General features: G+C 47.9%; 2 protein-coding genes across 2 annotated transcripts in view; one reads left to right on the top strand and one right to left on the bottom strand.

Annotated features, from left to right (window-relative positions):
- The window catches only part of LOC119972014 (activating signal cointegrator 1 complex subunit 2 homolog), a gene marked incomplete at its 3' end in the record, with an annotated part of 36,768 nt that overhangs the window by 9,108 nt on the left and 3,200 nt on the right, over nt 1-24,460 (bottom strand). The window lies entirely within an intron of this gene.
- The window catches only part of LOC119971086 (cadherin-5-like), a 72,580-nt gene continuing 68,786 nt past the window's right edge, over nt 20,667-24,460 (top strand). The window contains exon 1 of the mRNA XM_038806238.1: nt 20,667-20,873. The gene's annotated coding sequence lies outside the window, so the exon portion shown is untranslated. The remainder of the gene's footprint in view (nt 20,874-24,460) is intronic.

Below are 24,460 nucleotides of genomic sequence, written 5' to 3'. Positions count from 1 at the left end.
CATTACCTCACATTTGGTCGGATTAAACTTCATTTGCCATCTCTCCGCCCAAGTCTCCAAATGATCTAAATCCTGCTGCAGTCCTCATCACTATCCGCAATTCCACCAAACTTTGTGTCTTCTGCAAACTTACTAATCAAACCAGTTACATTTTCCTCCAAATCATTTATATATACTACGAACAGCAAAGGTCCCAGCACTGATCCCTGCGGAACATCACTGGTCACAGCCCTTCAATCGGAAAAGTACCCTTCCATTGCTACTCTCTGCCTTCTGTGACCTAGCCAGTTCTGTATCCACCTTGCCAGATGAAGTATAATTCTTCGTTTCGATATAGAGAAACGCTGCGGTGACCTGCTGTAGTTAATATCAAGCAGCCAATTTGGACAGATTATTTGCCAGGGCTTGAACTAGACAAAACAGCACAGTCTGCATTAATTTTGCTGCATTGTTTGGGATGGCAAAAGGAAGTGTGGGAAGTGAGTCACATGCACATTGTTCTGGACTTGAAACCCCCCCAGTGCAAGTGAGGAAGGAAGGGAGCGGATGGGAAATGTGAGTCTCCAGCTGCAGGGATCGATGGAATGCGCTCACTTTAGACAATGCTGCTCTCGAGCAGAAGTTGCGTTTGTCTCTAAAAATCAAACACCTTGTCGGAACAGAGGAGTCTCCACTTGTGGTTGAGCAGGAGGAGACTCCTCTGTCTTATGTTGCTGCACAAATTTTGTCTCTCTGTCCCTCTCTCCCCTTCAGACGTGTCCGCGTCCATCATGCTCACTGCTAGGTATCAAATTATGCTTTGTGACCATTTGTTTGACAACTTAACGTCACATTCAACAACATCGTGCATTTACATAGCACCTCTCATGCAGTGAAATATACCAAGACACCGCACAATACCATTATCAGACATAATTTGAAACTGAGTTGCTTAAGGAGATATTAATGAATAATGAATAATGATCCTTATTGTCCCAAGTAGACCTACATTAACACTGCAATGAAGTTACTGTGAAGATCCCCTAGTCGCCACATTCCGGCGCCTGTTCAGGTACACAGAGGGAGAATTCAGAATGTCCAATTCACCCATCAAGCACGTCTTTCGGGACTTGTGGGAGGAAACCGGAGCGCCCGGAGGAAACCCACGCAGACACGGGGAGAACGTGCAGACTCCGCACAGACAGTGACCCGAGCCGGGAATCGAACCTGGGACCCTGGCGCTGTAAAGCAACAGTGCTAGCCACTGTGCTACCGGACAGGTGACCAAAAGCTTGATCCATGGGGTAGCTTTTACAGGTTTTGAACCTTTGGAATTCTCTACCCTAGGGAGCCGTGGATATTGAGTAAAATCAGACAAAGCCCAATAACCTTTTGGGGGACTGAAGGAATCAAGGGATTTGGGGATAGGTGGGGGAGGGGTAGAGTTGAGGGAAAAGATCAGCCGTGATCTTATTGAATGGCAGAACAGGCCTCATCCAGTTCTGATTCTTATAGATGTTCTGAAATTGAGGGGGGAGGTAGAGACCTAGGGAGGGAATTCTCAGGAGTGGCGTCTAAACCAATGAAGTCGCATTCGGCAATGGCGAGGCAAAAAAAAAAATGAGGGCTACGTAAAAGACCACAAGTGGAAGAAGGCAGATGTCTTGGGAGGTTGTGGGGCTGGAGATAGTTACAGGACTAGGGAAGGGGTGGGAGCGACAGAGGGACGAGCATTGATAAGGTAAAGACAGCGTTTACTTGTAAATGTCCAACTGCTTTTCAAGGAATTGGAAACTGCCAGCCTGGACTGCTCGGCCCGACATTGTGACTCACATCCCACACTATTCTATTCTCTTAACGGGTCAACTTTCAGATGTGATCTTAAACCCAGGCTCCTCCTGCCCTCCTGGATGGATGTTGAGGATTTACAGAGAGCAGAGTAATTGTCCTCAGTGCCTTGGCCAACATTCACCCCACATCCCTAAAACAGATGTTTATTTATCAGATTTCTGGGAGTTTGCTGTGCACACATTCGCCATGTGCTTCCTCTCATTTTGAAGGATTTGGGCATGCTAGGTAAGGAGATGTTGCCCCCACTAACAGGAGGGTGAGTAACCAGAGGTCACAGATTTGAAATAATTACCAAAGCACCAGAGGGGAGTTGAGGAGAATTCATTACACAGCGAGTTGTTGTGATCTGGAAGGAGCTGCCTGAAAGGGCGGCGGAAGCAGATTCAACAGGAACTTTCAAAAAGGAATTGGATAAAGGCTTGTAAAGGAGAAAGTTGCAGGGCTGTGGGGAAATGGCGAACTGGATGGCATCTTTGAAGAGCTAGCACAGGTACAGTGGCCTGAATGGCCACCTTCTGTGCTAGAAGATTCTCTGAAGGTGTGAAAAATGGGTGGAACTCTCAGCCAGAACAAATGGTGTGGATTTCACCTTTGAGGCCAAGATGTGAATTGATGCCCAGACAGAGCCACAGAGGGTGAAAATGGTTAAGTGTGAAGAATCGCAATGTCCGTCTGTAAGAAAATCCACCTGAGCTTTTTTGCATTACCAACATCTTTGCCTGAAAGCAGAACAGTATTCAGAATTCCTCAATCAGGCCAGATTTGGTTTCAGGGGCTAATTCTATAATGCAGACCTCCTACAGAGAAGCCGTTATCACGGAGAGCAAGAGAGTGAAAGAATCAGGACTAGTTAGCACTGCTGCGTCATAGCGCCAGGGATTCGGGTTCGATTCCGGTCTCGAGTGGCTGCGTGGAGTTTGCACGTTCTCCCCGTGTCCGCGTGGGCTTCCTCCGGGTGCTCGGGGTTTCCTCCCACAGTCCAAAGATATGCAGGAGGGGTGGATTGGCGTGGTCACGGGGATAGGGCGGGGGAGTGGGCCAAGGTAAAGTGCTCCTTCGGAAGGTGGGTGTAGACTCAACGGGCTGAATGGTCTCCTTCTGCACTGTACGAATTCTATGTAATTTAAAAAACAGTGTTGTACACTTGATCTCCAGTCCCGGCATCTCTGAGTGAATTTTCAGGAACTTGAGAGCATGAAATTAACTGGATCCTATGGCTATTTTTCTCATGATTGCATGTCACAAAATATTGGGTGGCACGGTAGCACATTGGTTAGCACTGTTGCTTCACAGCTCCAGGGTCCCTGGTTCGATTCTTGGCTTGGGTCACTGCGGAGTCTGCATGTTGTCACCGTGTCTGCGTGGGTTTCCTCCGGGTGCTCCGGTTTCCTCCCACAAGTCCCGAAAGACGTGCTTGGTAGGTGAATTGGACATTCTGAATTCTCCCTCTGTGTAGCCGAACAGGCGCCGGAGTGTGGAGACTGGGGGATTTTCACAGTAACTTCATTGCAGTGTTAATGTAAGCCTACTTGTAACAATAAAGATTATTATTATTATTATTATTATTTCATTGGCCATGCAGAGATTTGGGATGTTCTGAGAGCAGGAAAGGGGTGATACAATCTACATTCTTTCATCCAGACTGGTTATTCTTCATCGGTCTCTCCGTATTTTGTGTCTTTGTGATGTCAGGATGTTTGAACAGAAACAAACTCAGGGATTTTGGGCAAATATTTATCCTTCAACCAACACTTAAAACGGAAGATGCAGAAATGATAGATTTCTGTTTGTGGGAGCTGACTGTGTACAAGTTACAGTTGCCCCGTATCCTAGGTTACAGCAGTAGCATATCTTTAAATGCATTTAATTGGCTGTGAATCTCTTTGGGGCATCTGGAGGTCATGAAAAGGCTGACAGAAATGCAAGTCCTTTCCATCCTTCTTTCATACTGTGATATGTCTGGTCCCAGCGAGCTCCGCACGTTGAAGTATAATTAAAGCGAGCTTTGTTTTGACAGGAGGAAGCCCAGAGCGTTCGCTATTGGCTGACCCTGTGTTTCAGGCCAACACAGAGTGGGTGAGACAGGAGCCCAGTGCAAAACAAAAACAGGAGCAACAGCTTCTTTATTTAAACAGCAGGTTGAAAAACAAGCCTCACCATTGTTAGAGCTTGCATACCGCAAACTGAAACGTTGGGCTGGATTCTCCGGTCACCCAGCCGCGTGTGTGTCAGCGGGGCGCCGTTCACTGACGGCGGCATTCCCTCTTCCTGCCGCTTGTCAACGGGATTTCCCATTGAAGGTACCCCACGCGGCCGGGAAACCCACGGGGTGGGGTGCGCTGCCAGCGGGAAACGGGAACCCCAACGGTCGGAGAAGTCCGGCCATCGGTTAATCAACATGAGGGGATTTAAAAGTATTTCAATTGCTTGATTTGTGTGTCCAAAGAAGAGTTTCTGCTTTGGGCGTAACTGCACTACGGCAGTTTCTGAAGTGAGGTTGTGGTTCACGTTTCCATTCAAACTCACTTTTACCATCAAAAATTCAAGGGCGGCACGATAGCCCTGCTGCCTCGCGGCGCCCAAGTCCCAGTTTCGATCCCGGTCCCGGGTCACTGTCCGTGTGGAGTTTGCACATTCTCCCCGTGTCTGCGTTGGTTTCACCCCCACAACCCAAAGATGTGCAGAGTAGGTGGATTGGCCACGCTAAATTGCCCCTTAATTGGAAAAAATGAATTGGGTACTCTAAATTTATTTAAAAAGAAATAAATTAATCCACCACCTTTAGCATTCATTCCCTCCACCACAGAGGCACAGTGGAAGCGGTGTGTACCATCGGCAAGATGCACTGCAGCTAGGGCTCTCTCAATAGCCTCTTACAAACCCACTGACCTCCACCATTTAAAAGCAGATGCCTGGGAACGCCACCACCTCCACCTCCACCGCCACCTACCTCCACGAATTCCTGCAGGGGCAGGCTGCAGCCAATGGGATGCCCCAAGGATCAGCAGTCAAGCCTCAGCTGGTCACAAAACATGTCAATGATTTGAAGGTGGGGAGCCAAAGGTAATGGGCACCATTCAACGACCGCGTCGTGCCCGGCGCGGATCCGGGGGCACCAAATGAAAAGCTGGTTGTGGTGGTATGAATTGCATAGCTGTCTGCCATTGGTGCAGAACACCGGCTTACCATTGGCCCTGGTCGGTCATGTGCCTCTCGACCGATTGGTTGAGACCAGTCATGTGACGGCTCTCCGATTGGTCGAGAGGCTGAGTTAACCACGCCTCCATACCGAGGTATAAATAGTCAGAACGCCCGGCGGTCGTCCATTTACTGTAGTCGACCGCAGGGCTAACTTCTAGCTTATTAAAGCCTAACTTTTGTACAGCAACTCGTCTCGCGTTCGATTGATTGTTCATCACAGGTGAAGGCAAAATCGAGACTCGTGCTGAGTGCAAACCATTTTACAATACACCCCCCACCCCCCCACCCACTGCTCCCAATGGTGAGTTAACTTTGAATCATGAAACAAAATCATTCTCAAGCTTCAGTGCTGTACACTGTTCAGTTTCTTCGTGAATTAAACTTTTCCCAATTTTAACAATCGATTAACGGGTGGCCAATTGCGCTCTTTCATGTAAAAAATCAACTTCATTTCAAGATCCTCTTTGAATTTTCCTGTCAGTATGAGGGGATTTGATAAAGGTGCGCAATGACTGGTGAGATCAGGTAAGGAAAGCAGTTTCCATTAGCTGATGGTGCCAGGGTTGGGGACACAGATTCCGGATTTTAGGCGGGATCTTCCCACAGCAAGTTGTAATGATCTGGAACTTGCTGCGTACGAGGGTGATGAACCATCAATCGAACGCGAGACGAGTTGCTGTACAAAAGTTAGGCTTTAATAAGCTAGAAGTTAGCCCTGCGGTCGACTACAGTAAATGGACGACCGCCGGGCGTTCTGACTATTTATACCTCGGTATGGAGGCGTGGTTAACTCAGCCTCTCGACCAATCGGAGAGCCGTCACATGACTGGTCTCAACCAATCGGCCGAGGGGCACATGACTGACCAGGGCCAATGGTAAGCCAGTGTTCAGCACCAATAGCAGACAGCTATGCAAATCATACCACCACAGAGGGCAGTGAAAGTGGAGACGATCGCTGATTTTAATAAGAAATCAGATGGGCACTCGAGGGGAGTAAATCTGCAGGGTTACGGGGATAGAGCGAGGCAATGGAACAGATTGGATTGCTCGACCGAGATGTAGGAACAGAAGTAGGCCACTCGGCTCATCGAGCCTATTCAACGAAACCATGACTGATCTGATGTGATAATCCTCAACTCCACATTCCCCGCCTTATCCCCATAACCCTTGATTTCCTTACTGATTAAAAATCTGAATGAGCCTTGTACATACTTAATGACCCAGCCTCTACAGCTCTCTGCAGTAAAGAACTCCACAGATTTGTTACCCTCTGAGAGGAGAGATTCCTCCTGATCTCTGTCTGAAATGGGTCACCCCTTACTCTGAGATGGTGCCCTCTGGTCCTAGACTCTGCCACAAGAGGAAACATCCTCTCAGTGTCTATCCGGTCAGGATCCTGAGAATCCGATCTGTCTCAATAAGGCCCCCGCCCATTCCTTCTGCTAAACCCCAATGAGTACAGGCCCAATCTACTCAACCTCTCCTCATAAGAAAATCCCTCCGTACCCAGGATCAACCTAGTGAACCTTCTCTGGACTGCCTCCAATTCCAGTATCTTTCCTTAAGTAAAGGGACTAAAACTGTTCACAGTATTCCAGGTGAGGCCGAAGTAGTACCTTGTATAGTTTCAGCAAGACTTTCCGACTTTTACACTCCGTTCCCTTTGAAATAAAGGTCAACATTCCATTTGCCTTCTCAATGATTTGTTGAGCGGAATGACTCCTCGCTGTGCCATAATCACCCGGTGTCTATGAATGGCTCCTCGCTGTGCCATAATCACCCAGTGTCTATGAATGGCTCCTCGCTGTGCCATAATCACCCGGTGTCTATGAATGGCTCCTCGCTGTGCCATAATCACCCGGTGTCTATGAATGACTCCTCGCTGTGCCATAATCACCCGGTGTCTATGAATGGCTCCTCGCTGTGCCATAATCACCCGGTGTCTATGAATGGCTCCTCGCTGTGCCATAATCACCCGGTGTCTATGAATGGCTCCTCGCTGTGCCATAATCACCCGGTGTCTATGAATGGCTCCTCGCTGTGCCATAATCACCCGGTGTCTATGAATGGCTCCTCGCTGTGCCATAATCACCCGGTGTCTATGAATGGCTCCTCACTGTGCCATAATCACCCGGTGTCCATGAATGGCTCCTCGCTGTGCCATAATCACCCGGTGTCTATGAATGGCTCCTTGCTGTGCCATAATCACCCTCTGCCTATGAATGGCTCCTCGCTGTGCCATAATCACCCAGTGTCTATGAATGACTCCTCACTGTGCCATAATCACCCGGTATCTATGAATGGCTCCTCGCTGTGCCATAATCACCCGGTGTCTATGAATGGCTCCTCGCTGTGCCATAATCACCCGGTGTCTATGAATGGCTCCTCGCTGTGCCATAATCACCCGGTGTCTATGAATGGCTCCTCGCTGTGCCATAATCACCCGGTGTCTATGAATGGCTCCTCGCTGTGCCATAATCACCCGGTGTCTATGAATGGCTCCTCGCTGTGCCATAATCACCCGGTGTCTATGAATGGCTCCTCGCTGTGCCATAATCACCCGGTGTCTATGAATGGCTCCTCACTGTGCCATAATCACCCGGTGTCCATGAATGGCTCCTCGCTGTGCCATAATCACCCGGTGTCTATGAATGGCTCCTTGCTGTGCCATAATCACCCTCTGCCTATGAATGGCTCCTCGCTGTGCCATAATCACCCAGTGTCTATGAATGACTCCTCACTGTGCCATAATCACCCGGTATCTATGAATGGCTCCTCGCTGTGCCATAATCACCCGGTGTCTATGAATGGCTCCTCGCTGTGCCATAATCACCCGGTGTCTATGAATGGCTCCTCGCTGTGCCATAATCACCCGGTGTCTATGAATGGCTCCTCGCTGTGCCATAATCACCAGGTGTCTATGAATGGCTCCTCGCTGTGCCATAATCACCCGGTGTCTATGAATGGCTCCTTGCTGTGCCATAATCACCCTCTGCCTATGAATGGCTCCTCGCTGTGCCATAATCACCCAGTGTCTATGAATGACTCCTCACTGTGCCATAATCACCCGGTGTCTATGAATGGCTCCTCGCTGTGCCATAATCACCCGGTGTCTATGAATGGCTCCTCGCTGTGCCATAATCACCCGGTGTCTATGAATGGCTCCTCGCTGTGCCATAATCACCCGGTGTCTATGAATGGCTCCTCGCTGTGCCATAATCACCCGGTGTCTATGAATGACTCCTCGCTGTGCCATAATCACCCGGTGTCTATGAATGGCTCCTTGCTGTGCCATAATCACCCTCTGCCTATGAATGGCTCCTCGCTGTGCCATAATCACCCAGTGTCTATGAATGACTCCTCACTGTGCCATAATCACCCGGTGTCTATGAATGGCTCCTCGCTGTGCCATAATCACCCGGTGTCTATGAATGGCTCCTCGCTGTGCCATAATCACCCGGTGTCTATGAATGGCTCCTTGCTGTGCCATAATCACCCGGTGTCTATGAATGGCTCCTCACTGTGCCATAATCACCCGGTGTCTATGAATGGCTCCTCGCTGTGCCATAATCACCCGGTGTCTATGAATGGCTCCTCGCTGTGCCATAATCACCCGGTGTCTATGAATGGCTCCTCGCTGTGCCATAATCACCCGGTGTCTATGAATGGCTCCTCGCTGTGCCATAATCACCCGGTGTCTATGAATGGCTCCTCGCTGTGCCATAATCACCCGGTGTCTATGAATGACTCCTCGCTGTGCCATAATCACCCGGTGTCTATGAATGGCTCCTTGCTGTGCCATAATCACCCTCTGCCTATGAATGGCTCCTCGCTGTGCCATAATCACCCAGTGTCTATGAATGACTCCTCACTGTGCCATAATCACCCGGTGTCTATGAATGGCTCCTCGCTGTGCCATAATCACCCGGTGTCTATGAATGGCTCCTCGCTGTGCCATAATCACCCGGTGTCTATGAATGGCTCCTCGCTGTGCCATAATCACCCTGTGTCTATGAATGGCTCCTCGCTGTGCCATAATCACCCTGTGTCTATGAATGGCTCCTCGCTGTGCCATAATCACCCAGTGTCTATGAATGACTCCTCGCTGTGCCATAATCACCCGGTGTCTATGAATGGCTCCTCGCTGTGCCATAATCACCCTGTGTCTATGAATGGCTCCTCGCTGTGCCATAATCACCCGGTGTCTATGAATGGCTCCTCGCTGTGCCATAATCACCCGGTGTCTATGAATGGCTCCTCGCTGTGCCATAATCACCCGGTGTCTATGAATGGCTCCTCGCTGTGCCATAATCACCCGGTGTCTATGAATGGCTCCTCGCTGTGCCATAATCACCCGGTGTCTATGAATGGCTCCTCGCTGTGCCATAATCACCCGGTGCCTATGAATGGCTCCTCGCTGTGCCATAATCACCCGGTGTCTATGAATGGCCAACAGAAGCTCACCACAAATCATGAATTCAACCAGTGGGTGTGGCTGGATGTGTGGACAGGGTTAGATCCCAGCCCAGTGGGGTTTTTTCATGTTAATGGAAAGCATGGAAATCAAATTGTGCTGGATGTAACCAGCACTTGAAAGTCTTTGAACTCTTGTGGACCAGGGGGATTGGAAATGGAAGGAAAATCAGCCCCTTCTCTTTCGGGCCAGTTGTCCTTCACGGGTAATTTTTCTTATCTTTGCTGCTCTGTCCGGACATTAATCTGCATCTCGGCATTGCAGGTGTAAATCTACCAGCGCCAGCCCTACGTTAACAGCGGCTTCTGTCCAGGAATCCCGCCCACTGTATAGAATCGTACAGCACAGAGAGAAGCCATCCGTCCCATCAAGCCTGTACCAACTCTTTGCAAAAGCTATCCGATTTGCCCTAGTCCCCTGCTCTTCCCCCATAGCCCGGCCACATTTTCCTTTTCAAATATTTATCCAATTTTCTTTTGAAAGTTACTCCTGAATCTGCATCTCCCCCACTTTCAGGTGGTGGGTTCCAGATCCTGATATCTCCCCCTGGACTGAAAATAAATCTCCGCATCTCCTATCTCCTTTTACCAATTATCTCAAAGCTGTGTTTATCATGGTTACTGACTTTCCTGCCCTCGGGAGCAGTTTCTCCTCGTTTACTCCATGAAATCTTCCCTTTCGGATTCCCTGCTCTAAGGCGAATTTTTCACACGGATGATCCCTGGAATGGCGGGTCTAACATATGATGAACGGCTGAGGATCCTGGGATTGTATTCATTGGAGTTTAGAAGGTTAAGGGGAGATCTAATAGAAACTTACAAGATAATACATGGCTTAGAAAGGGTGGACGCAAAGAAACTGTTTCCATTAGGCGAGGAGACGAGGACCCATGGGCACAGCCTTAGAATTAGAGGGGGTAAATTCAGAACAGAAATGCGGAGACATTTCTTCAGCCAGAGAGTGGTGGACCTGTGGAATTCATTGCCGCGGAGTGCAGTGGAGGCTGGGACGCTAAATGGCTTCAAGGCAGAGATAGATAAATTCTTGATGTCGCGAGGAATTAAGGGCTACGGGGAGAATGCTGGTAGGTGGAGTTGAAATGCCCATCAGCCATGATTGAATGGCGGAGTGGACTCGATGGGCCGAATGGCCTTACTTCCACTCCTATGTCTTATGGTCTTATGGTCTTATGGAATGATCACAGCTTCGCCGGTTTCTCGAACCACATCCATTGATTCTGCCCGTCATTATCTTCAGCCTGTGCTCTCACACAGCCTCAACGCCGTCCGTTGGCTCACCTTCAAGTCTGCTCAGTACCAGCCCTGACTTTGTGACACAAATCCCTAATTCCCGAGGGAATTCCAGTCCAGCTGCATTGTACCCTTTTCCCTGACGCTTTTATATTCTTCCTTTCGCAGTGCGATCTCGCTCTAAAAGGCAAGCGCTGGTTGCCATGGTTTCTCAAATTCGTCCAAGAGAACTCCACCGGGGCAACAGATGGACTTGAACATGCAGAGCGAGCTGCTGGAATTACAAGCAGAATTAATTCTTTGCGGTAGAACAAATGAGTGTTCGGAGATCAAGGCGGAGCAGGGGGAAGGGGGAACGATATTAAGCTGCAATCGCCAACCAATTGCTCACAATTTTTGGTCAACGTGAGGACGTTGTCAACAAGCCAAATCTCAAGGGGGTTGGATCCAAATTGGTACAAGGCTTTAATCCTCTGCAACGAGGAATATAGCCAGGACTGCAATGGTTAGATAATGAAGCGAGATGTCACAAATTACACAGTGTTTAGCACTGTTGCTTCACAGCGCCAGGGACCCGGGTTCGAGTCCCGGCTTGGGCCACTATCTGTGCAGAGTCTGCGCGTTTTCTCCATGTCTGCGTGGGTTTCCTCCGGGTGCTCCGGTTTCCTCCCACAAGTCCCGAAAGACGTGCTGTTAGGTGAATTGGACATTCTGAATTCTCCCTCCGTGTACCCGAACAGGCGCCGGAATGTGGCGACTAGGGGATTTTCACAGTAACTTCATTGCAGTGTTAATGTAAGCCTACTTGTGACAAAATAAAGATTATTATTATTAGAATATGGAAGGTTAAGGCATGGATATAATTGAGATTTTTAATGTTCTCTCGAATTGATGAGGCAGATGGGAGGAAATAGAGAGCAATGTTTTCACTGCACGAGATATCCAGGAGAAGAAAACTTAAAATCAGAACCAGGTCTTCCAGGAAAGAGGTTGAAAACAAATCTTCACACAAAGGTGCATCAGTGTAGGAATCTCTCCCACAATAGACAGCTAGCTCAGTTGGACATCTTCAATCGGAGATTGATAGTTTGTTGATCGATCTTTGGATGAATGGTCTGAGACGGGTGAGTGAAGACACGACATCGTTCAACCCATGATCTCAGCGCAGCGAGGAATAAGCTCGAAGGGATGAATGGCCTCCTCCTGATCCCATTTTTATAATTCCCTGCCAAGCTGACGTCTGCCACTTTGAGCTCTGCAACTTTGAAATGGCATTGATGCATTGGACAAAAAAAAATAATGAAGGTGATTCAGGATTGAAAAGCCCATAACAATGCTTGCTGAGCATCGAACTGAGCGCAGAAGATTCTGGTCATCTGTGTCCAGCCTCTTTGTTACCGCTGCTTATCAACTTTCATCAATGGCTTCCTGTTGGGGGTTGCCGATGGGAACAGATTTTCACAGCTGCTTCCTTTGACTGCTGGTTCAACAATAACAACAACTTTATATAGTGCCTTTAACATCGTTCCTCCCACTCCAGGTTTGATTGCAACAGGGTTTCGTTTTGTGAATTTAAATACTGCAGGAGTCCGACTATTTAAACTTTTGGGTTGTACAGAATTAGTCAGGCAGGTTTTCTCTAGTTACACAACGAACAAGGTAAGTTCATTGAAACTATTTCTCAAAAAAAATTTTAAAATTGCAACCACCATTCAAACATCACATGCTCGCCCTCATCTTGCCCCCACACAGACACTAGTACAGTTGGTAGAATAAGAGGATAGGGTGGCACGGTGGCACAATGGTTAGCACTGCTGCCTCAAAGCACCAGGGACCCGGGTTCGATTCCGGCCTCGGGTGACTGTCTGTGCGGAGTTTGCACGTTCTCCCCGTGTCTGCGCGGGCTTCCTCCGGGGGCTCCGGTTTCCTCCCACAGTCCAAAGATGTGCAGGTTAGGTGGATTGGCCATGATAAATTGCCCCTTATTGTCCAAAGATGTTAGTTTAGATTAAGAGGTTATAGGGCGGGGCGAATGGGCCGATGTAGAGTGCTCTTTCAGAGGGAGGGATGCAGACTCGATGGGCGAAATGGCTTCTTTATGCAATGTAGGGATTCCATGGACTTAAGGATTTTTTACAATTCCTGAATAAGATGACACAAAGGGGTAAATTCAGTTGGTTTGATGCGACGATTCTACCTTGCAGACAATTTTTTTCAGTTCTCTTCCTGGGTGTAGTTGTATGGGGCAGGTTTCCACGTTTTATTCCCAAACTCTTTGCAGTCGATTCCTCTTCCCAGAATGGTTTCTTTGCAAATCTGAGCGCCATGCTTCCAAAGAGTGAAAGGCTAAACAGCTTTTGCCGTCTATTTCAATACAGTATCGTCTTTACATCTCTCCTGCTTGGTAAACAGTTCCATAAAGCACTCTGCTGGCTGTATATTCCAGAGGAATTCTATTAGTCCATGTCTGCTGCAATCGTTGTTTTGCAACAGGTAATTGCATTTTGATACCTTATCTCAGAAACATCTGAAACGTTTCAGGCTAGTGTAAAGCCACCAGGACAGTGTGGTATTTTTCCATCCATTTTGTAGAAAGCAGGCTGTAAATTATGGTCATCTGCCGGTCTCCAGAGGGTTTTTGTTTTTTTAAATTCAACTAGAAAAATAAAAAAGTAGACAAAAGCACGCTGGTCCCAAAATAGTAAAACATCCCAAAATACTTCAGAGTTGAGTAAACCAACAAATGTTTGAATTCCTTCGAAGTGGTTTTACATCGTACGCTGTAAAATAGAGCAGGCTGGCAGATTGCCGAATGCCAACCTTGAGCACTGAAAAAGGCCCCTGTGGGCATTGTGGCAGACGGCTGGGACTCCTCGTCCAATTCTAATTGAAGGTATGCATGGCTGAGATCTAATTTGGAGTAGGTGAGGTCTCCCACCAACAAGGTGTAGAGGACCTCAATCAGAGGGATAATATACCTATCCACCGGTCAATTTCATTGTGCACAACGAGCTCATTTACCTTCTTCCATATGCGGCGCGCATTTAGGTACAACACCCTCAATCCCGCATTGACCACCTCCCTTCTCACACTTGTCACCTTTTCTGCTCTGCCTGAGGGTGATGTTGTTCTCTTATTTTTGTTCTCTAGTTCCCCTTCAGTTATGACACCTTCTAAGCTAAGGTTCTGGTTCCTACCCCCCTGCCATACTAGTTTAAATCCACCCGAGTGACACCAGCAAACCTCCCAGCCAGGATATCGGTGCCCCTCCAGTTTAGATGCAACCCGTCCTTCTTGTCCAGGTCACACCTGCCCCGGAAGAGATCCCAATGATCCAGGAATCGGAAACCCTCCCTCCTACACTACCAGTTTAGCCACGTGTTTAGCTGCACTATCCTCCTATTTCTAGCCTCACTGGCACATGGCGCAGGGAGTAATCCTGAGATTACACCCCTCGAGATCCTGCTTTTTAGCTGACTGCCTAACTCCCTGAACTCCTTCTGCAGGACCTCATCACTTTTCCTGCCTATGTCGTTAGTACCTATGTGTACTACAACCTCTGGCTGTTCACCCTCCCCCTTCGGGATGTCCTGTGATTGTTCAAAGACGTCCTTGACCCTGGCACTAAGAAGGCAACATACTAACCTGGAGTTGCTTTCACGTCCATAGATGCACATATCTGTGCCCCTGACTATAGAGTCCCCTATAACTATCGCTCTCCTGCACTTTGCCCGCCCATGCTGAGCAACAGAGCCAGTTGTGCAGCTACTGTTCTGGTTGCTGTTGTTTTTCCCTGATAGGCTATCCCCCTCAACAGTATCTAAAACGGTATATTTGTTAAAGAGGGGGACAACCATAGGGGATTCCCGCACTGACTGCCTGACCTTTCTAGTGGGCACCCATCTGCCTGCCTGCACCTTGGGTGTGACCACGTCTCTATAACTCCTACCTATGATGCTTTCCGCCACCTGTATGTTGCTAAGTGCATCCAACTGCTGCTCCAACCTAACCACACGGTCTGTGAGGAACTGCCATTGGTTACATTGCACGCATCACGGATTTCCCACATCTCACAGTTAGAGCACTGGACCCCATTTGCAAAATTTTACCGCACTGCCACCCAGTCCTTGCGATGAAGCCCACGGCATTCACAGCATCTGCCACCTGCGTCCAGTACCGGTTGACGTCAGCGGGTGGCAGCCTCCTTCCCACCCCAGCCTCTCCTCCATGGCATCCAGCAGTATCTCCAGCTCTGCATTCACGAATCTCGAGGCCGCTCTCCTGGGTAGCATCTTCTTGGCTGGAATATCAGTGTGAGGGGAGTGGGGTGCTGGCATGTGGCTACGGCTTGTCAAGCTCCCCAGTGCCAATCCCGACCGCAGCAAATCCAACACCGGCATCAGTTGCAATTGCATTAGGTCCACATGAGGCAGATGCTGGCCCATTAACATGTCCTGATTTTCTCCAGGACCAGCGCCGCCATCGGGACCGTGGAACACCTGCCATTCGGTCCCGGCATCGGCACTTCGTCTCTCAAATAGAGAATCCAGCCAATGTCTTTAATTATCTACTCCCTGGACCCATTAGGCCTCTACTTTTAAACAAAAGCATGGTGTGAAATAATGATGATCTCACTTTACGACATCGTAATTGCACCCTCTGCAGTCAGTGTATGTCTTTCTTTTAAACTAGAATTTTAAAAAATATTACTGCAGCAGATACATATAATGCAATATACATACCAGTTTCATACATTTATCCCAATTATCAGTAAAGTGATGGAAGGAGTCATCAATAGTTCTATCAAGCGGCACTTACTCAGCAATAATCTGCTCACAGAGAGTCAGTTTGGGTTCCGCCAGGGTCACTCACCTCCTGGCCTCATTACAGCCTTGATTCAAACATAGACTAAAGAATGCCAGAGGTGAGAGCGTCTGCCCCTGACAACAAGGCAGCATTTGACCCAGTATGGCATCAAGGAGCCCCAACTAAACTGGAGTCAATGGGAGTCAGGGGGGAACCTCTCAGGAGTCATAAGGAGCGCAAAGGAAGATGATTGTGGTGGTTGGAGGTCAATCATCTCAGCCCAGGACATCACAGCAGGAGTTCCTCAGGGTAGTGTCCAAGTTCCAACCATCTTCAGCTGCTTCATCAATGACCTTCCTGCCAGCATAAGGTTAGATGTGGGATTGTTTGCAGATGACTACACAATGTTCAGCACCATTCGCGACTGCTCAGGTAATGAAGCAGTCCATGTCCAAATGCAGCAAGACCTGGACAATATCCAGGTTTGGGCTGACAAGTGGCAAGTTACATTCACGCCACACAAGTGCCAGGCAATGACCATCTCCTGCAAGAGAGGATCTAACCACCGTCCCTTGACATTTAATGGCATTACCATCGCCAAATCCCCCCAATCAACATCTTGGGGAATACCATTGACCAGAAACTGAACTGGATTAACCACATTAATATTGTGGCTACAAGAGCAGGTCAGAGTCTGGGAATTCTGCAAAAGTAACTCACCTCCTGACCCCGCAAAGCCTGTCCACCATCTATAAGGCACAAGTCAGGAGTGTGATGGAATACTCTCCACTTGCCTGGATGAGTGCAGCTCCAACAACACTCAAGAAGCTCAGCACCATCCAGGACAAAGCAGCCCATGATTGCTCCTCCTTCCACAAACATTCAAACCCTCCACCGTTGACGAACTGTGGCAGCCGTGTGCACCAACGACAAGATGCGCTGCAGGAACTCACCAAGGTTCCTGAGCCAGGACCTTCCAAACCCACGATCATTGCCATCTAGAAGGACAAGAGCAGCATATACCTGGGAACCCCACCATCTGGAGATTCCCCTCCAAGTCACTCACCACCCTGACTTGGAAATATAGCGCCGTTCCTTCACTGTCACTGGGTCAAACTCCTGGACTCCCCCTAACTGCACAGTGGGTGTACCTACACCTCAAGGACTGCAGCGGTTCAAGAAGGCAGCTCACCACCACCTTCGGCAGGGCAACTAGGGATGGGCAATAAATGATGGCCAAAACAGCGACGCCCACATTCAGTAAAAAAATTTTTTTTTTTACATAAAGCATTGGAAACTCCCCTAATCACTCTCCCATTGGCGGCCATACTTTCAATTGTCTTAAGTCCTAAACACTGAAATTCCATTCCTGAATATCACCGTTTTTCTGCCTTCCCTCTTTTAAGTTTCTCCTTATTCCTAGAGCTCCTTTCCTTCATTTTCAAATGAGTACAATGGGATCTTTCTGCCAGGACCTCAGGTCAAATGTTTCATCTGTAGGGCAGAACCTCCGAGAGCGGAACGTCCGTCCGCCCGCCCCACCCCCCCCCCACCCCCCCCCCCCCCGACCTGGCCAGGTAGCCTACCCCTCCTATATTTCTAACATCCTATGTTTATTAACTGATACCGGGAGTGTCAATTTAGATTATGTGCTCAAATCCCGGGAGGGGGAGTCGAACCCATGTCTTTCTCACTGAGACAAAGAGGAACCCCGACTGGCTGACCTCTTTCTCGCCCAGGGAGTTTGAGAGGTCAAACTTCAGAGCCTCGGGTTCTGTTTAGCTGAGCACGTTCTTACTCAACATGCCATTGGGGTGTGCAAAAAGTTATTTTTCTCCATAGCGCTGGAGTTGAATTTAATCATTTTTTAAAACTCCTTGCAAAGTCAGAGTTCACACCGACATCCTCTGCCTTCAGCTGTCAGTTCCAGTAACTGATAATGACCCCAACAGTCATAGATTCTTGATTGTGTAAGTCATTCCCAGGGGAAGTTGGACTTTTTTGAACTACACAGGCTGTTTTTGAATCATCATTTCTTCAATGTCCCTGATTCCTTTCAACTGAGCCGTGTGAGTGCAGTGTCAGAGTACAGGAGGGAGATAGAGAACTTAGCGTCGTGGTGCAATGCCAAAAATCTCTCCATCAATGTCAGCGAAACTAAGGAGCTTGTCATCGACTTCAGGAAACAAAGTGTCGTACATGCCCATGTCTCCATCAATGGTGCCGAGGTGGAGATAGTTGACAGCTTCAGATACCTAGGTGTAAACATCACCAACGGTCTGTCCTGGTCCACCCACGTCGACACTCCGACCAAGAACGCACAACAGCGCCTATACTTCCTCAGAAATTATGGAAGTTTGGCATGTCCACATTAACTCTTACAAATTTCAATAGATGTACCATAGAAAGCATCCTATCTGGCCGCATCACAGATTGGTCGAGCAACTGCTCGGCCCAGGACCGTAAGAAAACACAGAGAGTCGTAAACATAGCCTAGTCCATCGCGCGAACCCACCCCCCATCCATTGACTCTGTCTGCACCTCCCGTTGCCTTGGGAAAGCGGGCAGCATAATCAAAGACCCCTCCCTCCCGGGTTATTCTCTCTTCCAATCCCTCCCATCAGGCAGAAGATACAAAAGTTTGAGAACATGCACCAATAGTTTCAAAAACAGCTTCTTCCCCGCTGTTACCAGACTCCTGAACGACCCTTTTATGGACTGAACTGATCTCTCCACACATCTTCTCTACTGAGTCATACTACACTCCGTATGCTTCACCCGATGTCTATGTCTGTGTATTTGCATTGTGTATTTATCGTATGTTCGATGTTTCCATGTATGTAACGATCCGGCTGGAGCGTGCGTGAATCAATACTTTTCACTGTACCTCGGGTGACAATAAATCAAATCCAAATCTAATCTAAATGAATTCTAACAATGCTTCATAAATGCAAAGCTGCTCCAATTCATGTTGGAGGCGTGCTTTTTTTTTCATATTGTGCACTCTGTACTTTTGGAAACAGTTGTGCTCTATGAAGTTCCCCATCCAACACATTCACTCTGAAAAGGCTGCTTTGGCAGCACCTCCCAAAACCACAAGATAGAAATGCAACGGCAGCAGTCACTTGAGACCACCACCTCGGTGCTGCCCTCCAGGTCACACACCATCCTGACTTGAAAATGTATGGGCTGTTGCTTCAGTATGGCTGAGTCAGAATCTTGCATCCCCCAGCCCTGCAATACTGTGACAGTACCTTCACTGACACCGACTGCAATGGCTCAAGATGAAGGCCCAACCTCTCAAAGGCAACAAGCCATGGACAATAAAATGCCCTTGCTCGTCATGCCCTTATCTCAAAGTAGCAAATAGAAAGTATGCTGGGCGCAAATTGCTGAGTTTGGTGATGCATTGAACTGTCTAGGACATATTCAGATATGAGGAAGTTTTAAGACAGAAAGGAAATCAAGGCCGGAGTGGTTGTGGGCCAACATATCAAGGAAGGTCAGTGACCCGGATGATTAAATGGGTTCACAAGATCATAGAATCATAGAATTTACAGTGCAGAAGGAGGCCATTCAGCCCATTGAGTCTGCACCGGCGCTTGGAAAGAGCACCCTACCTAAGCCCCACACCTCCACCCTATCCATTCTATTCCCGCAACCCAACCTACCCTTTTTGGACACAAAGGGCAATTTATCATGGCCAATCCACCTAACCGGCACATCTTTGGACTATGGGTGGAAACCGGAGCACCCGGAGGAAACCCACTCACACAGGGGGAGATGTGCAGACTCCACACAGACAGTGACCCAAGCCGGGAATCGAATCTGGGACCCTGGAGCTGTGAAGCAACTGTGCTAACTACTATGCTACTGTGCTGTCATAATTACTGTCATGTGAGAGTACCTTTAAGAAATGGGTGTTTAAGAAATGTACCTTCAAGAAATGGGCGTTTATCAGTGATGGCAGAGTATGGGTGGAGCTGGGCTGTCTGTCAGCTTTTTGCTTTCGTTTTAGGCTGTTTGCTGCAGGGTGTGTTTTAGTTTTGTTTTCAGAGCTGGATAGCTGCAGTCACAGCCAGAAGGGGTATTAGTCTCTCTCTCTGTAATCTAAAAAATGTAAATCGATCCTTTGGTGATTTAAAACTAATAACTGCTCTCAGTAGTGACTTTAACCTGATGAGCTTCTGTTAATAGTTTTTTTTAAAGTCTTCTGAATGTTGAAAGAACAGCTTAAGGATTATTTAGTGTTGTATTCTTTGGGGTTTGTATTTGAATTAATGGTTGCTAAAATATTTTCTGTGTGTTTTAAAAAGTTTACTTAAGTTCATAGAATAAACATTGTTTTGCTTTAAAAATTACTTTTCCATTTCTGCTCGACCACACCTGTAGAGTAGGTCGTGTGCTCCCCATAGCACAATCTATTAAAAGTTGTGGGTCAGGTGAATTCCATGATACACTTTGGGGTTATCTAAACACTGGCCCATAACATTACATGTGCTTTTAGAATGAGATGGAATTGAGGGGTTGATTTACCAAAAAAGCCCAGGATCTTTGGCCTAATCTGCCCTCCTCCTTCGTCAATATTATTCAACCATTCTTTGCAATGGAGAATGCCATCGACAACTTTATTTGGAAGTAACTAATGTGTTACTTATATCTCTGTTCACATTTTTGATGGTTCTGCTTCATCGTGAACGCTGATGGTATCGGGGGTAGTTGGGGAGAATAACTAGCCCCTACCACATGGGACATATAGGCATAGCCACAGGTCAAAGTTGACATACTCCACAGGGTTAGGATTTGTGCCTCTCCTGAGCCATAACCCAGCTCCCACATATCAGTGAATCAATTTTAGGTCTAAAAGAGAAAGCGAAAACACAAAAAAACAAGCAAAAAAAAGCCCACAGATGATGATCGCTCAGTTGAATTGGCTTCGGAATATCCTCGGAATGACAGACAGCACAATTATTTAAATTGCCGCTTACTTCCCTGAAAGTCAAAAGGCTACTTTGGGATAATTATGCTCAGTTTATCTGGTTTCCGACACTCTCAGCCCTCAGCCCTGATATCGCAGAAGTGTTGGACAATGTCAGGAAATGACTGATCGGCAAATAGGCTGGGTCCCTGCAGCTGGGGCTGAGCAACAGCTCTGGAAAGCAGGAGCGTCGCACTGGACCACACAAGTCAACTCTGGAAGCTATCATTGAAATTTGTGTGACATATTTGTGCTCCTGAACATTCCCATACTTTTGGATGTAAACTGGACTTGTGGAAGGCTGAACAAGACCAATAAAGTGTTTTAAAAAGAGGTAGGTGAATTCCTGTCAGGGAAATCTCAGTAGAGTGGTGGGGGGAGGAGGGGGGGTGTGAAGGGTTTTAACCGTCCGGGCAGGGAACTAACTTAACACTTGACCTGGGAACGCTGAGAGAGTTTTGCTCTGTATCCAACCCCGTGCTGTACCTGGCCTGGGAGTGTTTGATGGGGACAGTGCTGAGAGAGTTTTGCTCTGTATCCAACCCCGTGCTGTACCTGGCCTGGGAGTGTTTGATGGGGACAGTGTAGAGGGAACTTTACTCTGTATCTAACCCCGTGCGGTACCTGTCCTGGGAGTGTTTGATGGGGACAGTGTAGAGGGAGCTTTACTCTGTATCTAACCCCGTGCTGTACCTGTCCTGGGAGTGTTTGATGGGGACAGTGTAGAGGGAGCTTTACTCTGTATCTAACCCCGTGCTGTACCTGTCCTGGGAGTGTTTGATGGGGACAGTGCAGAGGGAGCTTTACTCTGTATCTAACCCCGTGCTGTACCTGGCCTGGGAGTGTTTGATGGGGACAGTGTAGAGGGAGCTTTACTCTGTGTCTAACCCCGTGCTGTACCTGTCCTGGGAGTGTTTGATGGGGACAGTGTAGAGGGAGCTTTACTCTGTATCTAATCCCGTGCTGTACCTGGCCTGGGAGTGTTTGATGGGGACAGTGTAGAGGGAGCTTTACTCTGTATCTAACCCCGTGCTGTACCTGTCCTGGGAGTGTTTGATGGGGACAGTGTAGAGGGAGCTTTACTCTGTATCTAACTCCGTGCTGTACCTGTCCTGGGAGTGTTTGATGCGGACAGTGTAGAGGGAGCTTTACTCTGTATCTAACCCCGTGCTGTACCTGTCCTGGGAGTGTTTGATGGGGACAGTGTAGAGGGAGCTTTACTCTGTATCTAACCCCATGCTGTACCTGTCCTGGGAGTGTTTGATGGGGACAGTGTAGAGGGAGCTTTACTCTGTATCTAACCCCGTGCTGTACCTGTCCTGGGAGTGTTTGATGGGGACAGTGTAGAGGGAGCTTTACTCTGTATCTAACCCCATGCTGTACCTGTCCTGGGAGTGTTTGATGGGGACAGTGTAGAGGGAGCTTTACTGTGTATCTAACCCCGTGCTGCACCTGTCCTGGGAGTGTTTGATGGGGACAGTGTAGAGGGAGCTTTACTCTGTATCTAACCCCGTGCTGTACCTGTCCTGGGAGTGTTTGATGGGGGCAGTGTAGGGGGAGCTTTACTCTGTATCTAACCCCGTGCTGTATCTGTCTTGAGAAATATATATTGGGATTGTCTCTCCATGCCTTAGATAAATCACAGTGTTACGATATTTACTGAGAACAAATTCGCTTCAGAAAGGAATCATTCCCCTCGCTTTCTGCAATGAAAGGAGTACATCTCCTGAGCACCCTGTTTGAACCTTAAAAGGAAGCGGTTTCCCTTGAATGGATTGATTTAACGATCAGTTGCATTGTGCAATGGGTAGCTTTCTGTATGTGGAGCAGTTTCCTCAGTTTTACCTGGTAACCCCATCCCTTGCTGTCTCCAATGCATGGCAGGCAAGGATCAGAATGGGACAGATTCTCATCTTTATTAAAGATGAATGTGTCTGTCCTATTTCATATGTGAGAGCTGCACTCTGCTGCACACTATTACTTGAGAGCTTGTTTTTCATATCTGGGTGAGCAGACATGTTAAATTATGCAATGAAGCCATTGGATCAACAAAGGCAGCTGAAAAAATTCTCAAAAATTGTTTTTAGTATTTTCTCCGATCTTCGGACTGCTCATTCGAGGTTGGTGCTTTTAATATAACATCCTTCGTTGTCATTGTCCTGATATCATTTCCCGCGCCTCCTGTATCTCTCATCTTCTCCAGTCAGCCACACAATCTCCTGGGCCATGCACTCCTCAAATTCTGATCTCTTATGTATTCCCAAATTTATTGGACAAACCTTTGGCAGCAACGTCTTCTGCTGCCTTAGCTTCTAGCTCTGGTATTAACCATTCACACCTCTCTACATTCCTCGTGTTCTCCTGCTCCTTAAACCTACCCCTTTGGCCAAACCTTTGTTCATCTGTCCTAACATCTCCCCTTGTGATTCAGCACCAAGGTTTGTTTAATATTACCCCCTAAGAGGGGCATTTTATGATGTTGAAGTCACTGTAGCACCGTATCACAGTGCATAACACTGTTTCTTCACAGCTCCAGGGTCCCAGGTTCAATTCCCGGTTTGGGTCACTGTCTGTGCGGAGTCTGCACGTTCTCCCTGTGTCTGCGTGGGTTTCCTCCGGGTGCTCCGGTTTCCTCCCACAGTCCAAAGATGTGCAGGTTAGGTGGATTGGCCATGCTAAATTGCCCTTAGTGTCCAAAAAGGTGAGGTGGGGTTACTGGGTTATGGGGATAGGGTGGAGGTGTGGGCTTAAGTAATTTGCAAACTCAATGGGCCAAATGGCCTCCTTCTACATTGTAAATTCTATGATATCAATGCAAGTTGTTGTTGCTGGTTTTTAGTCTGCCTATTTGATTGGTCTTTTGCCAACCATTGTTCTCGTATGGTCCAGTCAGATGCGAGCTTATGATGCAAAAACTTCATGTTCAAAAGTCTGACACCCAAGGGAGGCTCCTGAGGTACGACAAGCAGAAGAAACGGTTCTACTGGCAGGGAGCTTGATATGCAAAGGACAGAAATCTTGTGACAATCAGCAAAAGAACCAAAGGCTGGTTGTTTTTTTTTAAGCATTGGGTTGTTATTGGCCTGGAAGGCTCCGCCTCAGAGGGCAGTAGAAGCAGATCCAACAGGAACTTTCAAAAGAGAATTGGACGCAGAGTCACAGAGCTAAAAATAAAAATCATACGGCAAAGAAGGAGGCCCTTCAGGTCACTGTAACTGTGCCGGTTCTTTGAAAGAGCTAACCAATTGGACACACTCCTCCTAAGCGCTCCACATTGCCCTGCAAATACTGATTGAGGCAAAAAAAACAAAGTGTCAAGGATTTGTTCTGTTCCAAATGACTGAAAGGGCTGTGGAGGAGATTTGAGGCAACTTTCAGAAAGGAATTGGATGAATACATGGAAGGGAAAACATTGTGGTCTTCGGGGGGGGGTAAAAACAGGAGATAATTAGATAGCCCCTCAAATGTGTCCACACAGGTGTGATGGGCTGAATGGCTTCCTGCTGTGCTTCTATGCTAAGCCTGCCATTTTTTAATGAAGTAAGAGAAACGGATTTGAAGAATAGTGAAATACTACCGGTATTTTTTAATCCTTTCAAATAAAATTAAATTGAAATTGCTTATTGTCACAAGTAGGCTTCAAATGAAGTTACTGTGACAAGCCCCTAGTCGCTACATTCCGGCTCCTGTTCGGGGAGGCTGGTACGGGAATTGAACCGTGCTGCTGGCCTGCCTTGGCCTGCTTTAAAAGCCAGCTATTTAGCCCAGTGTGCTAAACCAGCCCCTAATGGGATGAGAGTGTCGATGGCTGGGCCCAGCATTTATTGCCCGTCCCTCGTTGCCCCTGAGATGGTGGTGGTGAGCCGCCTTCCTGAACCGCTGCAGTCCATGTGGTGTAGGTACACCCACTGTGCTGTTAGG

The sequence above is a fragment of the Scyliorhinus canicula genome, chromosome 9 (assembly GCF_902713615.1).
Source record: "Scyliorhinus canicula chromosome 9, sScyCan1.1, whole genome shotgun sequence".
In the NCBI taxonomy this organism is placed as follows: Eukaryota; Metazoa; Chordata; class Chondrichthyes; order Carcharhiniformes; family Scyliorhinidae; genus Scyliorhinus; species Scyliorhinus canicula.
The sequence above is the reverse complement of the archived record's forward strand: the minus strand, read 5'-3'. Positions and strand labels throughout refer to the sequence as shown.